The sequence below is a fragment of the Rhinatrema bivittatum genome, chromosome 3 (genome assembly GCF_901001135.1).
Source record: "Rhinatrema bivittatum chromosome 3, aRhiBiv1.1, whole genome shotgun sequence".
NCBI classification, from domain to species: domain Eukaryota; kingdom Metazoa; phylum Chordata; class Amphibia; order Gymnophiona; family Rhinatrematidae; genus Rhinatrema; species Rhinatrema bivittatum.
In genome coordinates this window covers 583,318,970-583,339,721 of record NC_042617.1, presented here as the reverse complement: position 1 = coordinate 583,339,721, position 20,752 = coordinate 583,318,970, and positions in this window count along the sequence as shown.

Sequence of the window (20,752 nt, the reverse complement as noted above, 5' to 3'; positions counted from 1 at the left end):
GGACAATACAGGCCATAAGAACCTGGCAAGTACCCAAAAACTAAGTCTATTCCATGTTACTGTTGCTAATGGCAGTGGCTATTCTCTAAGTGAACTTAATAGCAGGTAATGGACTTCTCCTCCAAGAACTTATCCAATCCTTTTTTAAACACAGCTATACTAACTGCACTAACCACATCCTCTGGCAACAAATTCCAGAGTTTAATTGTGCGTTGAGTAAAAAAGAACTTCCTCCGATTAGTTTTAAATGTGCCCCATGCTAACTTCATGGAGTGCCCCCTAGTCTTTCTACTATCCGAAAGAGTAAATAACCGATTCACATCTATCCGTTCTAGACTTCTCATGATTTTAAACATCTCTATCATATCCCCCCTCAGCCGTCTCTTCTCCAAGCTGAAAAGTCCTAACATCTTTAGTCTTTCCTCATAGGGGAGCCGTTCCATTCCCCTTATCATTTTGGTAGCCCTTCTCTGTACCTTCTCCATCGCAATTATATCTTTTTTGAGATGCGGCGACCAGAATTGTACACAGTATTCAAGGAGCGGTCTCACCATGAAGCGATACAGAGGCATTATGACATTTTCCGTTTTATTCACCATTCCCTTTCTAATAATTCCCAACATTCTGTTTGCTTTTTTGACTGCCGCAGCACACTGAGCCGACGATTTCAATGTGTTATCCACTATGACGCCTAGATCTCTTTCTTGGGTTGTAGCACCTAATATGGAACCTAACAGTGTAACTATAGCATGGGTTATTTTTCCCTATATGCATCACCTTGCACTTATCCACATTAAATTTCATCTGCCATTTGGATGCCCAATTTTCCAGTCTCACAAGGTCTTCCTGCAATTTATCACAATCTACTTGTGATTGAACTACTTTGAACAATTTTGTGTCATCTGCAAATCTGATTACCTCACTCGTCGTATTTCTTTCCAGATCATTTATAAATATATTGAACAGTAAGGGTCCCAATACAGATCCCTGAGGCACTCCACTGTCCACTCCCTTCCACTGAGAAAATTGTCCATTTAATCCTACTCTCTGTTTCCTGTCTTTTAGCCAGTTTGCAATCCACGAAAGGACTTCGCCACCTATCCCATGACTTTTTACTTTTCCTAGAAGCCTCTCATGAGGAACTTTGTCAAACGCCTTCTGAAAATCCAAGTACACTACATCTACCGGTTCACCTTTATCCACATGTTTATTAACTCCTTCAAAAAAGTGAAGCCGATTTGTGAGGCAAGACTTCCCTTGGGTAAAGAAATGTTGACTTTGTTCCATTAAACTATGTCTTTCTATATGCTCTACGATTTTGATCTTGAGAATAGTTTCCACTATTTTTCCCGGCACTGAAGTCAGGCTCACTGGTCTATAATTACCCGGATCGCCCCTGGAGCCTTTTTTAAATATTGGGGTTACTTTGGCCACCCTCCAGTCTTCAGGTACAATGGATGATTTTAATGATAGGTTACAAATTTTAACTAATAGATCAGAAATTTCATTTTTGAGTTCCTTCAGAACCCTAGGATGCATACCATCCGGTTCAGGTGATTTGCTACTCTTTAGTTTGTCAATCTGTCCTACTACATCTTCCAGGTTCACAGTGATTTCGTTCAGTTCATCTGACTCATCACCCCTGAAAACCATCTCCGGAACTGGTATCTCCCCAACATCCTCATTAGTAAACCCAGAAGCAAAGAATTCATTTAGTCTTTCTGCAATGGCCTTATCTTCCCTAAGAGTCTTTTTAACCCCCTCGGTCATCTAATGGTCCAACCAACTCCCTCACAGGTTTCTTGCTTTGGATATATTTTAAAAAGTTTTTATTATGAGTTTTTGCCTCTATGGCCAACTTCAATTCAAATTCTTTCTTTGCCTGTCTTATCAATGTTTTACACTTAACTTGACAAAGCTTATGTTTTATCCTATCTTCTTCAGAAGGATCCTTCTTCCAATTTTTGAAGGATTTTTTTTGGGCTAAAATAGCCTCTTTCACCTCACCTTTTAACCATGACTGTAATCGTTTTGCCTTCCTTCCATTTTTCTTAATGAGTGGAATACATATGGACTGCGCCTCTAGGATTGTATTTTTAAACAATGTCCATGCCTGTTGAACACTTAACATTTGCAGCTGCACCTTTCAGGTTTTTTCTATTTTCCTCATTTTATCAAAGTTTCCCTTTTGAAAATTTAGTGTTAGAGCTGCAGATTTACTTATTGTCCCCCTTCCAGTTAATAGTTTAAATCTGATCATGTTATGATCATTGTTGCCAAGTGGCCCCACCACCATTACCTCTCTCACCAAATCCTGCGTTCCACTAAGAATTAAATCTAAAATAGCTCCCTCTCTTGTTGGTTCCTGAACCAATTGCTCCATGAAAATTCTTTTTCACTCAACGCACAATAAAGCTCTGGAATTTGTTGCCAGAGGATGTGGTTAGTGCAGTTAGTGAGCTGGGTTCAAAAAATGTTTGGATAAGTTCTTGGAGGAGAAGCCAATTAACTGCTATTAATCAAGTTTACTTAGGGAATAGCCACTGCTATTAATTCCATCAGTAGCGTGGGATCTTCTTAGTGCTTGGGTAATTGCCAGGTTCTTGTGGCCTGGTTTGGCCTCTGTTGGAAACAGGATGCTGGGCTTGATGACCCTTGGTCTGACCCAGCATGGCAATTTCTTATGTTGTTATGTTCTTCTGCTCAAGCATCTCAGTTTGGGTATGCAAGCAAGGAGAGGCTGGGCCTTGAATGCAGGAGTCCTGAGAGCTATTGTGGCTTCCTTCCACACTGTCTGGGTAGAGCACTGGTACATCCCATTGTCTGAACTGGTCTGGCATTGATGATAAGCAAGATGGAATTTAAACATGCCTGTTAATTTCCATTCCTTTAGTTCTGCCAGACCAGTCCAGAACCCAAGGAAGCTGCAGCAATCAAGGGCTCTCAGTCTAACAGGTTCAGAAATCTAACAGTGAGTACGCTGTTGCCCACTCTGAAGGCAGCCGGCCTAATTGTGAGCTTGGTATAGGGATTCTTATTTCTGGGTTAATAACCATGGAATGAAGTTTTTTTTGGCTTTATCGGGTTTTGGTTATGGTGGTGAATGGAAAACCAAAACAAACAATTGCCTTTGGTTATCTTAGCTTTAACTTAGGATACTGAAGAGCTGAAGGCAGTACCAGACCTTTATAGGGCAGTGAAGTCAGCTTTGAGCTTTTTTTCTCTGTCTCCCTCTGCTGGCGAGAAGGCATAACTCATTTGTCTGGCTGGTCTTACAGGACTAAAGGGAAGGAAGTTAACAGGTAAGTTTAAATTTCACCATATTTCTGCAGTCAAGGAGCACAAATGTAGGTGAAAATAGGTGGAGAAAGGAAAAAAAAAGCAGCTCTGTCTTATGACTGCAACAAACCGGGGGAGGGGGTAATTCTACTACCCTGGCTTTATACTTGAACCCGGTATCACTACAGAGAAAGACAGGGGAAGGAAAGAACAAACTTCATGGAGAGGAAACAAATAGGCAGAGTCAGAGACACAGAGAACCTCTGCAAGAAAAGGTTTGCTTGACAGATAAGAAAAGAGTTAAGTTGGAGTAATTCCGTGGAGAGTAAAGCAGTAAAAACTTAAAAGGTGAATTTTCAAAGAATTGCATGCATGCAAATTAGCAGATGCGCATGCAAATAGTAGATATTTTCGTAAAGGGGCTTGGCAGTAACGTACTAAGGCAAGGGGGCGGGGGCAGGGGGGGGGGGCAGTGTGCCCTAGGTGACAACCAGGAGGGGTTGCCATCAAGAGACTCTGAACCAAGGCCACTGGCAGTGGCGCTATCCGGTGGCTGGAAGCGGAACCCATCCCGCTCGCGGCAGAAGAGCAAGGAGGCCCAGCTCCTCCGCGAGCGTAGCCCATCCTGCTCATGACAGACGACTAAGAAGGTGGCCCGGCGTGCCACATGCAGAGCCCATGCTGCTGGCAACAGAAGAGCAAGGAGGCACAGCATGCCGCAAGCGGAGCCTATCCTGCTTATGGCGCAAGTCAGGGAGAGATAGAGGCCGGATAGCTGCAGGCGGAGTCCATCCCACCTGCAGCCGAAGAGGGGCAGGTCCAGAATGAGCCTATGCGATTGAGAGAGGAAGGGTTGTGTGTGCGTGTATCTATGTATGTGAGTATGAGGTCGTGTGTGCGTGTGTGTGCATGTGTATATATAAGACTGGGAGTCTGCTTATTGTGTATGGTGTTGCGGTCCTGGCCGCGAGCACCGCGGCCAGGCCCTTTCCTCCTTGTTCCCGGACCTGCTCCCGCCTCCGGAGCCCTGGCTCGCGACCTGTTTGGCGGCGTCCCCGCTGGGGCTGCCCCGCCGTGAAGGGGCCTGAGGACGCCCTGTTCCTAGGCACGCGCGCACGCGCCACTTGGGCGCTTTTCTAGCCCGTTTCCCGCCAGGGGAGACTCCGCCCAGTTCCTGACGTCAGACGCCGCGGCCTTGATAAGCCGGCCGCGGCCATCCAGTCCTTGCCTTGCAACGGGTTAGCTTCCCGGTTTCCTGTTGCGCTGTGGCTGTGCCCCAGAGTGACTCGCTTGGCTTCGTCACTCCGTTCCTGCTACAGTACCTGCTTGGTTCCTGTTTACCAGCTACAGTTCCTGCCTGGTTCCAGTACCCGAGTCTTGCTACAGTTCCTGCCTGGTTCCAGTCCCTGAGTCCTGCTACAGTTCCTGCCTGGTTCCAGAACCCGAACCCAGTTACAGTATTGCTACTGTCCTAGTCTGGTTCCAGTTACCTGTCCTGATCCACAACCCGCCTAAGTCCCAGCGGCCGGGCCCTACGGGCTCCTCCCGGGGGGGGGGGGGGGGGGGGGTCTTCGGCTTCCAAGGGTGAAGCCACCTAAGTCCCAGCGGTTGGGCTCCTAAGGGCTCCTCCCGGGGGAGCACCAGCTTCCAGGGTGGAGAGCATCTACGTCCCGCCTGAACATCTGCCTCCCGGCCTGCTATTCATTAGAGACATTGACCATCTATTCCCAGTCTCCAGCAGGTCGGCCCAAGGGTCAACTAAACTGAGACTCCCACAACATATGGGAGTGCAGATGCATGTGTGTGTGTGTGTGTGTGTGTATGTAAGAACGTGCTTGTGCGTTATGGGAGTGAGGTGCATCTTGTGCATGAGAGGAAGTCTGTGTGAAGGGGTGTGTATGTGTAAGAGAGAGAGAGAGAAACAGAGCGAGCCTGTGTGCAGGGGGTGTGTGAGAGTGTGTGCAAGAGAGTGAGGGAGCCTGTGAGAAGGGGTGTGTGAGAGTGTGTGCAAGAGAGTGAGGGAGCCTGTGTGCAGGGGTGTGTGTGAGAGTGTGTGCAAGAGAGTGAGGGAGCCTGTGTGCAGGGGGTGTGTGAGAGTGTGTGCAAGAATGAGGGAGCCTGTGTGCAGGGAGTGTGTGAGAGTGTGTGCAAGAGAGTGAGGGAGCCTGTGTGCAGGGGTGTGTGTGAGAGTGTGTGCAAGAGAGTGAGGGAGCCTGTGTGCAGGGGGTGTGTGAGAGTGTGTGCAAGAGAGTGAGGGAGCCTGAGTGCAGGGGGTGTGTGAGAGTGTGCAAGAGTGAGGTAGCCTGTGTGCAGGGGGTGTGTGAGAGTGTGTGCAAGAGTGAGGGAGCCTGTGTGCAGGGGGTGAGTGAGAGTGTGTGCAAGAGAGTGAGGGAGCCTGTGTGCAGGGGGTGTGTGAGAGTGTGTGCAAGAGAGTGAGGGAGCCTGTGTGCAGGGGTGTGTGTGAGAGTGTGTGCAAGAGAGTGAGGGAGCCTGTGTGCAGGGGGGTGTGAGAGTGTGTGCAAGAGAGTGAGGGAGCCTGTGTGCAGGGGTGTGTGTGAGAGTGTGTGCAAGAGAGTGAGAGAGCCTGTGTGCAGGGGGTGTGTGAGAGTGTGTGCAAGAGAGTGGGGGAGCCTGTATGCAGGGGGTGTGTGAGAGTGTGTGCAAGAGAGTGAGGGAGCCTGTGTGCAGGGGGTGTGTGAGAGTGTGTGCAAGAGAGTGAGGGAGCCTGTGTGCAGGGGGGTGTGTGCAAGAGAGTGAGGGAGCCTGTGTGCAGGGGTGTGTGTGTGAGAGTGTGTGCAAGAGAGTGAGGGAGCCTGTGTGCAGGGGGTGTGTGAGAGTGTGTGCAAGAGAGTGAGGGAGCCTGTGTGCAGGGGGTGTGTGAGAGTGTGTGGAAGAGAGTGAGGGAGCCTGTGTGCAGGGGGGTGTGCAAGAGAGTGAGGGAGCCTGTGAGAAGGGGTGTGTGTGTGCAGGAGAGGGGAACCAGAGATCACTGGGGGGGGGGGGGGGGATGGGGGAGGGAACCTTCGGGGGAGGGGGTGCCAAAGGAAGTATCCACACCAGATGCCAAATTCTTTAGGTCTGGCGCTGGGTCTGGGTAAACTGGGGGAGCGTAAAAGCCTTCGGGTGCTAAGGAAAATGCGCAATTTAAATCTCCACATGAAAATGATTACAATGAGGAGCACAAGTACTAGCGTATAGATTTGCGCCATTTATCCGGATCAATTTTGACTTCTTTAGGGAAGTGGCGGCTTTCCTGCCATTTAGCACCAGATAAGTCTCAAGAACATCTCCTTATCCGGCTATGTTAAAATACGTGCCGTATATCTTTTAGATAGGTGAGCGGGCTGTGGGACAGATTAAACGTATTTTATGCGCTGTGCGCACATTCGCACGTAGGTTACAAAATATGCGCGATTGCGCGTGCGTCCAACTCTATGGGGTCATCAGTGCACTTGCAAATGTATTAAAGCTTTCCCTTTACTGAAAGAAAAAACAAATAAAAGTGAAGAATGGGAGGGGGGTAGAGAAGCAGTTGGAATTGAAATTCTGCTCAGCTGCTGCTTCCCCCCTTCCTCCCCGAAAAGGGGCTCCACATGGGGGTGAAGAATGGAAACAAATCGTTACCCTTCTGCCCCTAAACCCTCCTCGCCTGCCAGAAAAAAAAAGCAGCAGAGCAGGGATGGGGAGAGCGGCAGTTCGTGCTGTTTGCCTGCTGGGGTAGTGGCGGAAGCAAAAGAAAAAGTAAGAAGTGTGGAAAAAAAGAAGAGCAAAGCCAGCAGCCAGAAGGGAGCGAGCTGCCCTGCCCCCACACTGACTCCTGGCCCTGCCCAATGTATTCTGATTTCTTAAGTGACAAATGGGGAAAACAAAAAGCCACTTGACCAGCCCCTCGCGGATCCCACTCCATTACCTTTGTTCAATGTAATTGTAACTGAGGACAAGGGAGATCTGATTTAAATGTCTCTTCAATCCGCCTGCCCCTATCCTCCTGCAGTTAACTTCACAGCCAGCGCTTTCATTAGCCTGTGCTTAACACTAGCAACCGGAAAAGAAACACAACAGCAGCAAAAAAATATCTATCAATCTATGCATGGCCATGTGGCCCTTCCTCCCACCGCGACCCTCCTTCTTCCTGCTCCCACGCCCCGCCCCCCCCCCAGCCTGGGCCCTTCCTCCCACCGCGTCCCTCCTTCTTCCTGCTCCCACGCCCCGCCCCCCCCCAGCCTGGGCCCTTCCTCCCACCGCGTCCCTCCTTCTTCCTGCTCCCACGCCCCGCCCCCCCAGCCTGGGCCCTTCCTCCCACCGCGTCCCTCCTTCTTCCTGCTCCCACGCCCCGCCCCCCCAGCCTGGGCCCTTCCTCCCACCGCGTCCCTCCTTCTTCCTGCTCCCAAGCCCCGCCCCCCCAGCCTGGAATCTTTCACCTGAGCGCCAAGGCTCGGCCTCACCTGCGCCAGGTGAGCCAATGGGGCCGGCAGGCTGAAAATAGCCGCTATAAATAGGGGGAAGTGCTCGGGCAGTAGCAGATCCGGATTCCGGGCGCTCGTCTCCTGGGAGCCCGGTATTTGTGTTACTCTGTGACTAATAATGAGCAGCCCTACCCCTACCTATTACTCATTACTCAGCCTCTGCCGGAATGTCAGCCGCTGTTTCAGGAAATGCGAAGTCCAAGCTTACAGCAGAGTGGACGCGTCAGGAGAAGAGCACAGTAAACACTTAGGGGACGTCATTCTCAGTTTCTGTTTTATTTTTCCTGGGAATTTATCCGTGTTAATTACAGCAAGAGCAAGCACGGGAGAAATCCGTGGGAAAAAGTAAGACTTGCCATTCTTCTTGTAGCTATTTCTTCTTTTGTTGTTGCTGTAATAAACACACCGACAAGTTCCAGGGAAAAATAAAATGAGGGTCCCTATGTGTGTACTTAACATCCTTAGGCACTGGTCAAACACAATAGACAAGGTTTTGCTTGAACGATTTCAATGTGCCTTTACCGTTTGAATTAGTATTTATAGTTTTAGACTTATCCCTATAAGATTTGACTTTATTCTTGAAAATGATAAGGGACGCCACTAATTCTCACCTTGCCTCCCAATGATGGTAACTTTAAAACAAGCACGCGTGCCCATATACATGCATAGGTGGGCACAAGCACACATACGCTGGAATTTTAAATTGCGCAAGCGTGGGTATATTATATAAAATACGCCGAGCACATGTATGTGTGCTCCTAATTTTAAGCAGTTATAGGAGGAAGCATTATTCGAAAATATTTCCTTGGGACTTCTTAACTGTTACAAACACGATTGAGCACATTTTAAAGCATACGTGTGTGAACGAGATTACCAGTTTGACCACCAATTTGCCCAGTCTATCTCTAGGTCATAGTAACATCGTGTTGTCTACTGCCGGCGCCATTTTGCGCAAAATGGCGACGTAAAATGGCGCCGGCCATAGACAACACGATTCGACTGCAGGAGGTTGTTCCGGACCCCCGCTGGACTTTTGGCAAGTCTTGTGGGGGTCAGGAGGCCCCCCCAAGCTGGCCAAAAGTCCCTGGGGGTCCAGCGGGGGTCCGGGAGCGATCTCCTGCCGCGAATCGTATTTCCATACGGAAAAACGATTCGCATGCAGGAAGTCGTCGCATGCAGGAAGTCCAGCGGGGGTCCGGGAGCGATCTCCTGCCGCGAATCGTTTTTCCATACGGCCGGCGCCATTTTCCGTACGGAAAAACGATTCGCATGCAGGAAGTTGTTCCCGGACCCCCGCTGGACCCCCAGGGACTTTTGGCCAGCTTGGGGGGGCGCCGGCCGTAGACAACACGATTCGACTGCAGGAGGTCGTTCCGGACCCCGCTGGACTTTTGGCAAGTCTTGTGGGGGTCAGGAGGCCCCCCCAAGCTGGCCAAAAGTCCCTGGGGGTCCAGTGGGGGTCCGGGAGCGATCTCCTGCCGCGAATCATTTTTCCGTACGGAAAAACGATTCGCATGCAGGAAGTCGTCGCATGCAGGAAGTCCAGCGGGGGTCCGGGCGCGATCTCCTGCCGCGAATCGTTTTTCCGTACGGCCGGCGCCATTTTCCGTACGGAAAAACGATTCGCATGCAGGAAGTTGTTCCCGGACCCCCGCTGGACCCCCAGGGACTTTTGGCCAGCTTGGGGGGGGCGCCGGCCGTAGACAACACGATTCGACTGCAGGAGGTCGTTCCGGACCCCGCTGGACTTTTGGCAAGTCTTGTGGGGGTCAGGAGGCCCCCCGAAGCTGGCCAAAAGTCCCTGGGCGTCCAGCAGGGGTCCGGGAGCGATCTCCTACGCTCCTGACCTCGGGGGACAAAAAACAAAATGGCGCCGGCGCTACCTTTGACCTGTCATATGACAAGGCAAAGGTAGCGCCGGCGCCATTTCTACAAGCACCGGAGGTCCGAGAGTAAAAGATCACACCGGGACCCTTCCTCTGGACCCCAGGTAATTTAAGGCATTTTGGGGGGGTTCGGGAGGGTGGGGGATTTATTTTAAAGGGTCGGGGTGGGTTTTAGGGTTGTTTTAGTGTGCCGGTTTTCCCGCCTTCCCCCCCACTGGACCCCAGGTAATTTAAGGCATTTTGGGGGGGTTCGGGAGGTTGGGGGATTTATTTTAAAGGGTCGGGGTGGGTTTTAGGGATGTTTTAGTGTGCCGGTTTTCGATTTTCACGATTTTCACGATTTTTAAAAAACCCAAACGGCAACGATCCGATTCCCTCCCCCTCCCAGCCGAAATCGATCGTTAAGACGATCACACGATTCACATCTCTACAGGTTACCCCCATGCATTCTGTTAAGAGTAGAAACTGCCATCCCGTGCATGTTACCCCCATGCATTCTGTTAAGAGTAGAAACTGCCATCCCGTGCATGTTACCCCCATGCATTCTGTTAAGAGTAGAAACTGCCATCCCGTGCATGTTACCCCCATGCATTCTGTTAAGAGTAGAAACTGCCGTCCCGTGCAGGTTATCCCCATGCATTCTGTTAAGAGTAGAAACTGCCGTCCCGTGCAGGTTATCCCCATGCATTCTGTTAAGAGTAGAAACTGCCGTCCCGTGCATGTTACCTCCATGCATTGTTAAGAGTAGAAACTGCCGTTCCGTGCAGGTTACCCCCATGCATTCTGTTAAGAGTAGAAACTGCCGTCCCGTGCAGGTTATCCCCATGCATTCTGTTAAGAGTAGAAACTGCCGTCCCGTGCATGTTACCTCCATGCATTGTTAAGAGTAGAAACTGCCGTTCCGTGCAGGTTACCCCCATGCATTCTGTTAAGGGTAGTAATTGCCATCTGTGCAGGTTACCTCCATTGAGTTTCATTTTGTGACCCCTAGTTCATCTAGACTCCTCTAATTTTCCAGCCTACACTTCATCTAGTTTACCCAGACCCCTCACCCAGAGAGTTTTTGGCTATAATGAGTTTTATTCAGAATTATTCTGATAAAAAACAGAAGTAAATATGACTTGGTAACAGCCATACGCATGTTGCGCGTGCTAGTTTTAAAATTGGGATTAATGCTTGTAAATATTGGTCCCGCCCCAGAATGCCCTTGACCTGTCCCAAATCCGCCCCCTTTTTACACTCATTCTGTTGCTCACGCACATTTTTTTTAAAAATTTATTTGGATTTATATTCTGCTTTTTCACACTTTTTTTCAGCATTTCAGAGTGGATTACATTCAGGTGCTGTAGGTATTTCCCTATCCCCAGAGAGCTTACAATCTAAGGGGGTCATTTACCAGACGGATCGCACACGATAAGGGACGTTTCGCACGCGAAAAGTCCCTTATCGCGTGCGATATCAAGATGGGGGCGGAGTCGGCCCCGGAAGAGGAGGAGTCGGGGCGTCACCGGGACCGGGCCGACTCCGCGAAGACGCCGCGGACTACGAAAAGGTAAGGGCCTTTTCGCGTCCTACTTCGCGCCCAATAGATACACCTTCTATAGTGGCGCTATTGGGTGCGAAACCGGCAGCGATCGCACCGCGGCGGTGCGATCGCTGCCGGCTAGCGCAGGACCGCCCCCCGTTTCGGCCCCCCCACCCCTCATTACATAAAGTATCGCAGGCCTGCAATACTTTAGAAAATGAGGCCCTAAGTTAGTACCTGAGGCAATGGAGGGTAAAGAGACTTGCCCAAGGTCACAAGGAGCGACAGCAGGACTCGAACCCTGGTCTCCTGGTTCATAGTCCACTGCTCTAACCACTAAGTAAATAATTTGCCGCTTTTAAAATGAGACTTGTGAGTACTCAGCCCATATACTCGCATATATGGGCCTTTTTATGTGAGCAACTCTTTTAAAATTCATCTCAATAGGAGCAGTTTACTATATGCTGTGGACACCCTTTTTTTTTAAATTTTTTTTTTTTAAGGTTTTTAAAAATCACTGCGGAAAATGAAATGCTCCGATTATCACCTTTGTGGCAGCTTGTCTGATTGCACTAATAGTGTAAACCGAGATCCTGCACTACATTACCAGTTTTACTTATGCAGGTATTTTGGTGCCACCTGGTGATCATTTCTAGGGTGAATTCAAGCAGCAGAATCTTCTCTGTAAGAGGTAATGAGACATTTCCATAAAGAACTGCGTCCAGATGTCACAGACCTTTAGTGATCCGGCTTATGTGCCTCTAGATTAGAATCAAAAGAATGAGGATTTTCAGCTCCCTTGGAAGTAAGCGAACACAGAAGAAAAAGAAATATAGAAATGAGGACAGAGAAAGACTGCAAGTCCATACAGTGCTTCTCAATCCAGTTCTCGGGGCACACTTAGCCAGTCAGGTTTCCAGTCACTATTCACCATTTATGCAAATCTATCTCATGCACATTCATTGTGGATATCCTGAAAACCTGACTGGTTAGTTGTGCCCAGAGGACTGGGTTGGGAAGCCCTGATACAGAGTGTACCCGTTATCCTACCTTCAGCATATTTAGCAAGCTTGGGTTCCCTGGTGCGTGGAGCTGAGCATTAATATGACATCAGTGCCCTGGCGAATGCCCCTTCCTCACTCATTTGTTGGGTGTGGGACTTGCCAGGAAAATTCCCATCAAAATTTGCAGGGTCAAATGGGATTATGGGTCAGGTGGAGGTTGGCTGATCTGAGCACCATAAAGAGACAGCCTCTTGCTTCCTTGGTCAGCAAATACGTACTTCTTCTGAAATATTGCCTTTGTTAAGGATGTGGTCCCTTACGTCGAGAAGAGGTTGACCCTACCACCAGGAGAGGGCCCCTGTTGGTCCTCGTCGTTGGGAGGTGGTGCAAGTGGAGAAGACCCAACTGGAGCTTCACCTTTACCAGCCCTCATTTCCCGCAGGTTGAGCCCTTGTGTGCCGGGGCCGGCAGCACTTAGGTGAGGGTCTCTCACAGCGTGGAACCAGAGGAGGAGGCTGAAGCAGCGTCGGGCAGGCAAAAGTCGAGGAAGGTGGCAGCAAACGGAACCAGGAACAGGCCAGAGGTCAGGACAGACGGCAAACAGGTGAAGATGGAGAAACCAACTGGAGGTCAGGGCAGGCGGAGGTCAAGTAGAGTCGGTTTACCAGGCGGAGGTCAGGTGGGCAGAGGTCAGGCAGAATCGAGTTACCAGGCGGAGTCAAAACCAGGAGGTCAGTCCAGAGAGACAAGGAGCAGGAGGCACAGTACAGGAAACAAGGAGCAAGGAAGGAATGCAGGATCAGGAGTCAAGGCTGGAACGCAGGATCAGGAATCAACGCAGAACTCGCACTCTGAAGCAGAGCAGGACCCGTTGCTGAGGCAAAGTGCTGGAGGCAGGGCGGGTTAATTTATACCCATCCTGCCTGACGTCATCTTCACAGGCTGCGGGGAACTTTACCGCTGCAGGCCCTTTAAATTTGGAGCAACGGGGGTGCTTGTACGCACTTAGGGAGGCAGGCCCAGAGGTCGGGATGGCGATGTGCCGAGCTGCGAGGGCAGGCCATGACAATGGTGGTTGGTGTCGGCTGTGGCGAGTGGCAACGGGGGAGAGCCGGGCCTGGTTGCTTCCCGGTGGAGGTAAGGGATGGATCAGAACAGGCTCTAATGATTGATGAAAACAAATAGGTGTGAAAGCTTGCTGGGCAGACTGGATGGGCCGTTTGGTCTTCTTCTGCTGTCATTTCTATGTTTCTATGATTATTGCATATAAGTTGAGTACAGGGATTGCATAAAGGCATGACACTATCATGACCTTCCTGGGCTGATGGAGAGCTGGGATGACCCTGGGGAAAATCTGGTGTCTTTTAACAACCGGGGAGGGGGTGAGAGATCAAAGATTAAGATATCTAGTGTCTCTTAACACCTGGCAAAATCAAATAACAAAGTCTAGTACCAATACCAATGAGCTGATAATGAGTTAAGACCTTTGATGACTCCTATAAATGGGGAGATAAAAACTAGTACTGAAATACCTTCCTGGATAAAGTGCAAACTGAAACACCTAACTTGCAGAGGGATATATATAATATATAAGGAATTGCATTTGCCCATTTCTTTGGATGCTCTGAAAGGAACATAGAATGAATCAGCTGGTTCTTTTTAGGGTCCCCAAGCTTGCAGTCTTCCAGGTTTCCAAGGATACTGTCTTTCAGATGGAAGATATATAAGGAAAGTGTTCTTCTCTTTTTATTTCTGTCTGTTTCCTATTTAGCTGTATTGATTTATGTACCGCTTACTTTGATACTGTATTCAGTTTTGATATTACTTATCTTTTTGAATTAATGATGGTGAAAAGGAAAGAGAAACCTGGGGTTTACATCTCAGAGTCTTTGGCACTCACCAGCTTCAACATGGTCCAGTGTGTGATCAGGTTGGCTTTTCCTGGTGGATCCTTAGTGCAGACTAGTGCTGAATAATCTTCACGATAGCTTGAGTCCAGCCTTAGCCCTGGGGAGCAGTTTCCCCCCTCATACCTCACAGTGTGCAGTCTGCCAATGTCCTTCCCCAGATTCCAGGTGGGTGGAGCACGGCAATGGAGGGGGGAGAAAAACCCTGTTCACTAGTGTCCATCGAAGAAATAATAGCATTTGGCAAACTGGATGAGGGATTCCCCTGATTGAATGTAGAAGGGAAATCTTGTGTGATCCCAGCAGCAAACAGTGTAAACCCTGCGGCAAAACCCCCAGGATGCGAAGGAGGGCTGAGAGGGCGTAGGTGTGAGAAGCTGAAAATAGGATTGTGGGGGCAGGGCTGGCACTTGCACTAGGCGCCAACCCTTAGAGGGTGCCAAAATTGCCAGCACAAGCCCCCTCGGCCAAAGTAGAAAGATGCCACCTGCGGAGCCCTTTCCATCGGTGGTAGAAGACAAGGAGAGCAGCCTAATGCCCGTGGCTAAATATAAAGAAAAAGGCTCAGTAATAGCCATGGCCCAAGGAGGGATACCAGCCAAACAGGGCCACCGGTGCAGTCTTTCTATCTGTTGCCGAAGAAAGGAAAGAGTGAGGCCCAGAAAAGCCACAGGCAGAGCTCATCCCACCTGCAGCCAAAGGTGGATCCTATCTTGCCCACAGGTGAAGACACAAAAAAGAGAGGCCCAGGAGGGCCGCAGGCAGAGCCCATCTCACCCATAGCCAAAGACATGAAAATGTGAGGCTCTGGAAGAGCCACAGTTGGAGCCCATCCTTCCCATGGCCGAAGACACAGAGGTCCTGCCTGCCGGCTTCCCTGCTCCTCGGGGTTGCCCCACGAACTATCTTACTGCATTGGAGACTCGACTCTGCGCTTCCTCACTCGGGGCAGTGCCTACACCAGTGACTGTACTCTGCGCTTCCCCGCTCCTTGGGGTAGTGCCTACATTTCTCTTCCAGAGACTCTACTTTACGCAGCCCCGCTCCTCGGGGCAACCCTACGTCATCACACCAGAGTCTCTGTTACTACCCTGTCCCACCCCTCCGGTCAGCATTCCTCCAGAAGTTCCTGTCTCGCGCTCCCTGCTCCTCGGGGCCTGCCTAGCGCTTCTGTCGGAGGTTCCTGCTCTGGCACTTGTATCTCCACTCCTGCCTGAGTACTGTGTATCTCATCCGAACTGTGTCTCTTGTCCCGCTCCTCGGGACACCTCACAGTACTCTCTCTGCAAGTACCTGTGATGACGTGGCAGTGACGCAGGATGTTCTATCTCTCTACTGCTACTACCACCGTGTCCCCTGCGGCAGCTGACCTCGCCTCCCAACGGTGAGGACCTGTGGGGCTCCTCCCCACAGGCTGCATCAACCCTCACCTTGGGCCAAGGGTCCACAAAACCCACAAATCCTAACATGATGTTGGGCAAGTTACTTCACTCTCCATTGCCTCAGGTACAAACTTAGGCCTAGATGAATCAAAATGCTATAAATATAGCAGAAATAGCGCCTGTGATAAAAAAGGGGTGTGGTTAAGCTAATTTCCTGTGTACCACATCGCATAGGCAATTTTCTCGAAGCACAGTGCATTGCGTATAGTGTCAGCACAGCGTGTGTTGATTTATGTTTGGCACATTATTTTTCTGGTTTATATATACCGGCTTCCTGTAGCTACCTCTTTGAGGGAATGACAGGTGTTTGGAGAGAGGAGAGTTGGTAGCAGTTGGTAGTTGGTTTGAGGTATTTAGCGATTTCTGAGTGAGGTATCCTGTGGTTTGTTTCCCTTTCCCTTTGTCTATTATCTTGATTTGTGTGTGAACGTTTTTGTTAGTTTGCTTGTTTGTCTGTCTGTCTTTGTGTTTTGGTGAGGCGTGGTGATAAAGCGGAGGAGTGGTGAGGCGTAGATGTGTTGAGGAGTGGTGAGGATGGAGTGTGAGAGGCCTGGTGTCAGGAGAGGAGGGAGGAGAGGGGGAGGGAGGATGAGGTCAGGAGGAGTAGGGTCAGGGACAGGAGTAAAGATAGGCAGGAGGGAAGGGATAGGAGGAGGTGGGAGGGAGAAGGGAATAGGCAGGCGAGTACGGAGGGAGGAGGACGGCAGGCTAGGGATAGACAGAGAGGGCAGAGGGGAAGGGAGTTTGTTGGGCAGGAACAAGAGAGAGGAGGAAGGAAGGCGAGAGGGAAGTAGGAGCAAGAGTGAGGAAAGGGAGGACACCTCTCTGAAAGCAGAAGTGGCACCCCATTTTGGCAGCCAGGCAGCAGAGTGTGCTCATCTGAGGGTTTTGAAGTTCAGCATGGAGGACAATGAAATGATTATTGCAGGGGTCCTCGAACATTACGCCATGCTCCTCAGGAACCATGTGACCAGGACATCGAGGGCATCCAAGGGCCAGTTCTGGCGTACCATTACTCAGGCTATATCCAGGTGCAGTGACGTGAAGTGGAGTGGGGAGCACGTGGCCCACAGATACCGTGACATAAAGACTAAATTGAAAACCAAGGTGTCAAACAGGAACAAGTATATGTGACAGACCAGTGGAGGGGTGCCTCATCCAACGGCTGGGACTGGACGTGTTAGAGGGAGTGGCTGGACACCCTGCGAGCTGGAGTTGGTAAGTTCACCTCACCTGTAAATGGCAAGGCTGCTGCTGTTGTCCACATCATTTGACATAAGTTGCTCACATTGATTGAGATGCAATGTGCGCATCTCATGCAAAACGGTAACTTCTTGTCTTCTTCTGTTTCCACAGCTCTTACCTGGCAATCTGCTGGTCCCAGCCCTCAAGTCCCAGGGACCAGCAGCGCAGCAGCGCTTTTCCGTGCCCTCTTGCTGATGACACACAGACACAGGTCAGTGAGGAGGAGGAGGAGCAGCACCACCATTACCCTCCTGAGCACAGCCAGATGCAGGAACCCCTTGGCTCAGCAAGCCCATTCAATGTGCACCTAAATATATCAGCCTCCATGGAGGAACCTAGCCTGCAGTGGGAGCCAGTTGAGAAACTGCAACCTCTGTTGAGCACACCATGTTGCCAACACGAGGCTGCAGGCACTCAGCAGGAGCAGCCCACCAGCCCCCTCATGCCACTTTTGGAGGCAGAAACATCAGGTCATGCTACGACCAGCACTAGCACCGCCACCGCCACCAGCACCAACACACACCATAATGTATGAGCAGTTAGACCGGCTGGAAAGGAGGCATGGAGCACACCTCCACCATTTGGGCAGAGCTAGTGTACCTGAAGAGGGCTGTCAACAGTCAAACCCAGGCCTTGTGTGTTCAGACGGCAGTACATACACAAACTCTGACAATGTCAGTGACATCATTTAATAACATGACCAGCATCTTGATTCAGGTATTACAATGTGTGCCCGAGCCTCCACCTGTGCCTTTCCCAGCATCCAAGGACTCCATGCCCTACAGCAGTCCCTGACCCGAGAGACGACCCAGGGGTAGGCCCCCCCAAAGATACGCCGACGCCAAGTGGCAAGTCACGCCATGGCAAAGGGCTATGAAGGAGCAGACCTACTGACGTTCAATGCCAACTAACAAGACTTGTCCAAAGAAGCCTGACTGGGCCTCTGTACAGAGTTTGTGTGCCAGCTAGATGGCAGAAGCCTGCTGGGCCTTTCTTGACCACAGAGTTACTGTGCTGGCTTGCTGAAGGGGATGGTCTAGTATCTACCACTGTTGACTTGCTGTCTAGTTCTAAAGCTCTTCTCGGTGGTCTGCCTGTACTCCAGCCTCCTTCATGTGATCTTCAGTCATGGTCCAGCTGCCCTCTTTTCCAATCATGCCTCATCTCCTGCTCCTGATGCTGGTGTCTGTTTTATCTACTGTTTCTGATGCTGGTGTTTTTCTCAACTAATCTAATATCATCCTGCTGCTGCCTCTGTGCTGGTGTCTCATCTCAGCTCATCCTATTGCTGCCTCTATTTATTTATTCACTTTTATATACCGATATTCATGGGGACATCATATCAGTTTACATCTATACAATAAAAAACATGACATGATCAAACTAGATTACATTCATAAAGGTATATAAAACATTTAAATTATAATGCATTTACTTAAAATTAACTCGAGCTACCTGTGAAATATTAATTATAATGAAGAAAATTAAATTAAAGTACAGTAAAATTAGGTAAAAAACACAATTAACATAAATAGAGTAAAAATAAATAAAATATGATAAAATAAAATCAGATAAAAATAAGAACAAGAATAAGAAACCAGGGGCTGAGTCTGACTAAGCTAAAGCATGCTCGAATGCTTGCTCAAAAAGCCATGTCTTAAGTTTTTTCTTAAATGATTGTGCGTGAGACTCCAACCTTATGTCTAAAGGCAATGTATTCCATATTTTTGGACCAGCTAGGGAAAGAGCTCTGTGTTAAAATGCGCTAATTATGGTGATAGGATGGATAATAATGCCTTTCCAGAGGATCTTAAATTTTGCTGTGGGCTGTGAATATGTTGATATGTCATCTCATCTCAGCTCATCCTGCTGCTGCCTCCATGCTGGTGTCTCATCTCAACTCATCTTATCCTGCTGCTGCCTCCATGCTGCAGCAGGATGAAAGCTCATCCTGCTGCTGCCTCCATGCTGCTGTATCTTCTCCTGGGCCTCCTGCGCCCATGTTGCTGTCTTTTCCTGGGGCTCCTCCCTCCATGCTGCAGTGTCTTTCCCTGGTCTTCAGCCTCCATGCTGTCCTCTTTGCTCCTGGTTCTGCTGCCTTCTTGTTAAACTCTGCTGCCTTGGCCCTTAAGCTGTCCCCTTGAGTGCATTCATTCAACATGGACTGTCTGGAGCCTTCTTGTTAACATCACACAGTTGTGTTGCTATCAGCTCTAACATTAGAGCTATACTATAGCTCTTAGGGTGCCACTTCCGCTTTCTATGTTCTTTGCTGTAATCATGATTATACAAAAGGATAAGATATTAAACCTGTATATGTAATGTTACCATTTGGAACAATATATGTACAGGTCTTCACTCAACGTGCTGTTCATTTCAATTACAATGTCATGTGCAATTTGATATCTTGTCCTTGCAGAATGTGATTATCAAAGATGTTGACTTGCTTTCAATCTGTTGATCATAGTTGTTGTATAATAAAGTGGTCACAGGTTGGAAAAAAACCACTTTCCAGTTATCTGTTTTCATTGTGTGCTTTTTGTCTTAGATTTGACTAGGTCAAAGGTTTGGGATCCACATAACCTTGCATGCCACAGTGCCAGTGGTCCAAAAGACAGATTGCCTATTTGTCCTTCATGGTGGAGGTAAACAGGGCGAGCCAGCTTTGTGGGCTACAATAGCTCGCTGGATTAAGGAGGTAGTCACGGCTGCATAATTGGCCACTGAAAAGCCGTTACCTACTCAGGATAGGGCTCATTCTACTAGGGCTCAGGCAATGTCATGGGTGGAGGTTAGATTTTTTTCTCTCCCGTTGACATTTGCCGAGCTGTGACGTGGTCTTCCTTACACACTTTTTCCAAGTATTATCATCTGGATGTGAAGACGTAGCATTTGCACATGCAGCCTCCCACCCTGCTTTGTACAGCCCGAGAAAACTTGAGATCATTAGGAGGACTCCCTTATCAGATCTTGTTAGTGTTTGGAGTTTGTGGAATAGGAAAATACTAAGTAAGATATGTGAGTTATTTTATGTTTTTACACTGCTTTATTTTTTTGATTGTTTGTACAATGCTTTTGGTGGTCTGATTAGGGCCAGAAAGGTGGTTTAAAAAATTGTGACATAAATAAAATCAGAATCACAAAATATTGGACAGACATTTTAAAGACTGGGCGATAAACTGGGAAATAAGGGTGAACAATCTGCAGCAGTTGCCTTGTATGATTTTTAAATCATGCCAGAGGATGTGGTTAGTGCAGTTAGTGTAGCTGTGTTTAAAAAAGGATTGGATAAGTTCTTGGAGGAGAAGTCCATTACCTGCTATTAAGTTCACTTAGAGAATAGCCACTGCCATTAGCAATGGTAACATGGAATAGACTTAGTTTATGGATACTTGCCAGGTTCTTATGGCCTGGATTGGCCACTGTTGGAAACAGGATGCTGGGCTTGATGGACCCTTGGTCTGACCCAGTATGGCAGCTTCTTATGTTCTTTAAATAGCACATTTACTGGAAAAGGCTTCAGTTTTGTGCAACTTGGGTAAGGGAAAAAATTCAGCAGCAAAATACTGAGCAAGCAAAAATTAGTAGAGATGTGAATCGGAACCAGAATCGGTTCGGATTTCAGTTCCGATTCACATCTCTAAAAATTAGTGATTTTAGTGTCTCAGGCTGAAGCAGTCATTTATTTGGGGCAAAGAAATCCAAGCGAGCAGTGTATGACACGGGGGGGGGGGGGGGGCAGTGTGAAGCACTGTTGAGCACCAGATAAAAGAGGGGTCTTGAGTCGATCATATCTGATGATATCAATAAGATGGTGGCCAGAGCCAAAGAAATGCTAGGGTGTATAAGAAATGGTATAACAAGGAGAAAAAGAAAGCAAAATTCCTCTGTACAAGTAACTGGTGAGGTTTCATCTGAAGTAATGTGTGCAGTTCTGGAGACTGTATATAGATGGAATAGAGTCCGTCCAGTGAACGGTTACCAAAATGGCGCAGGAC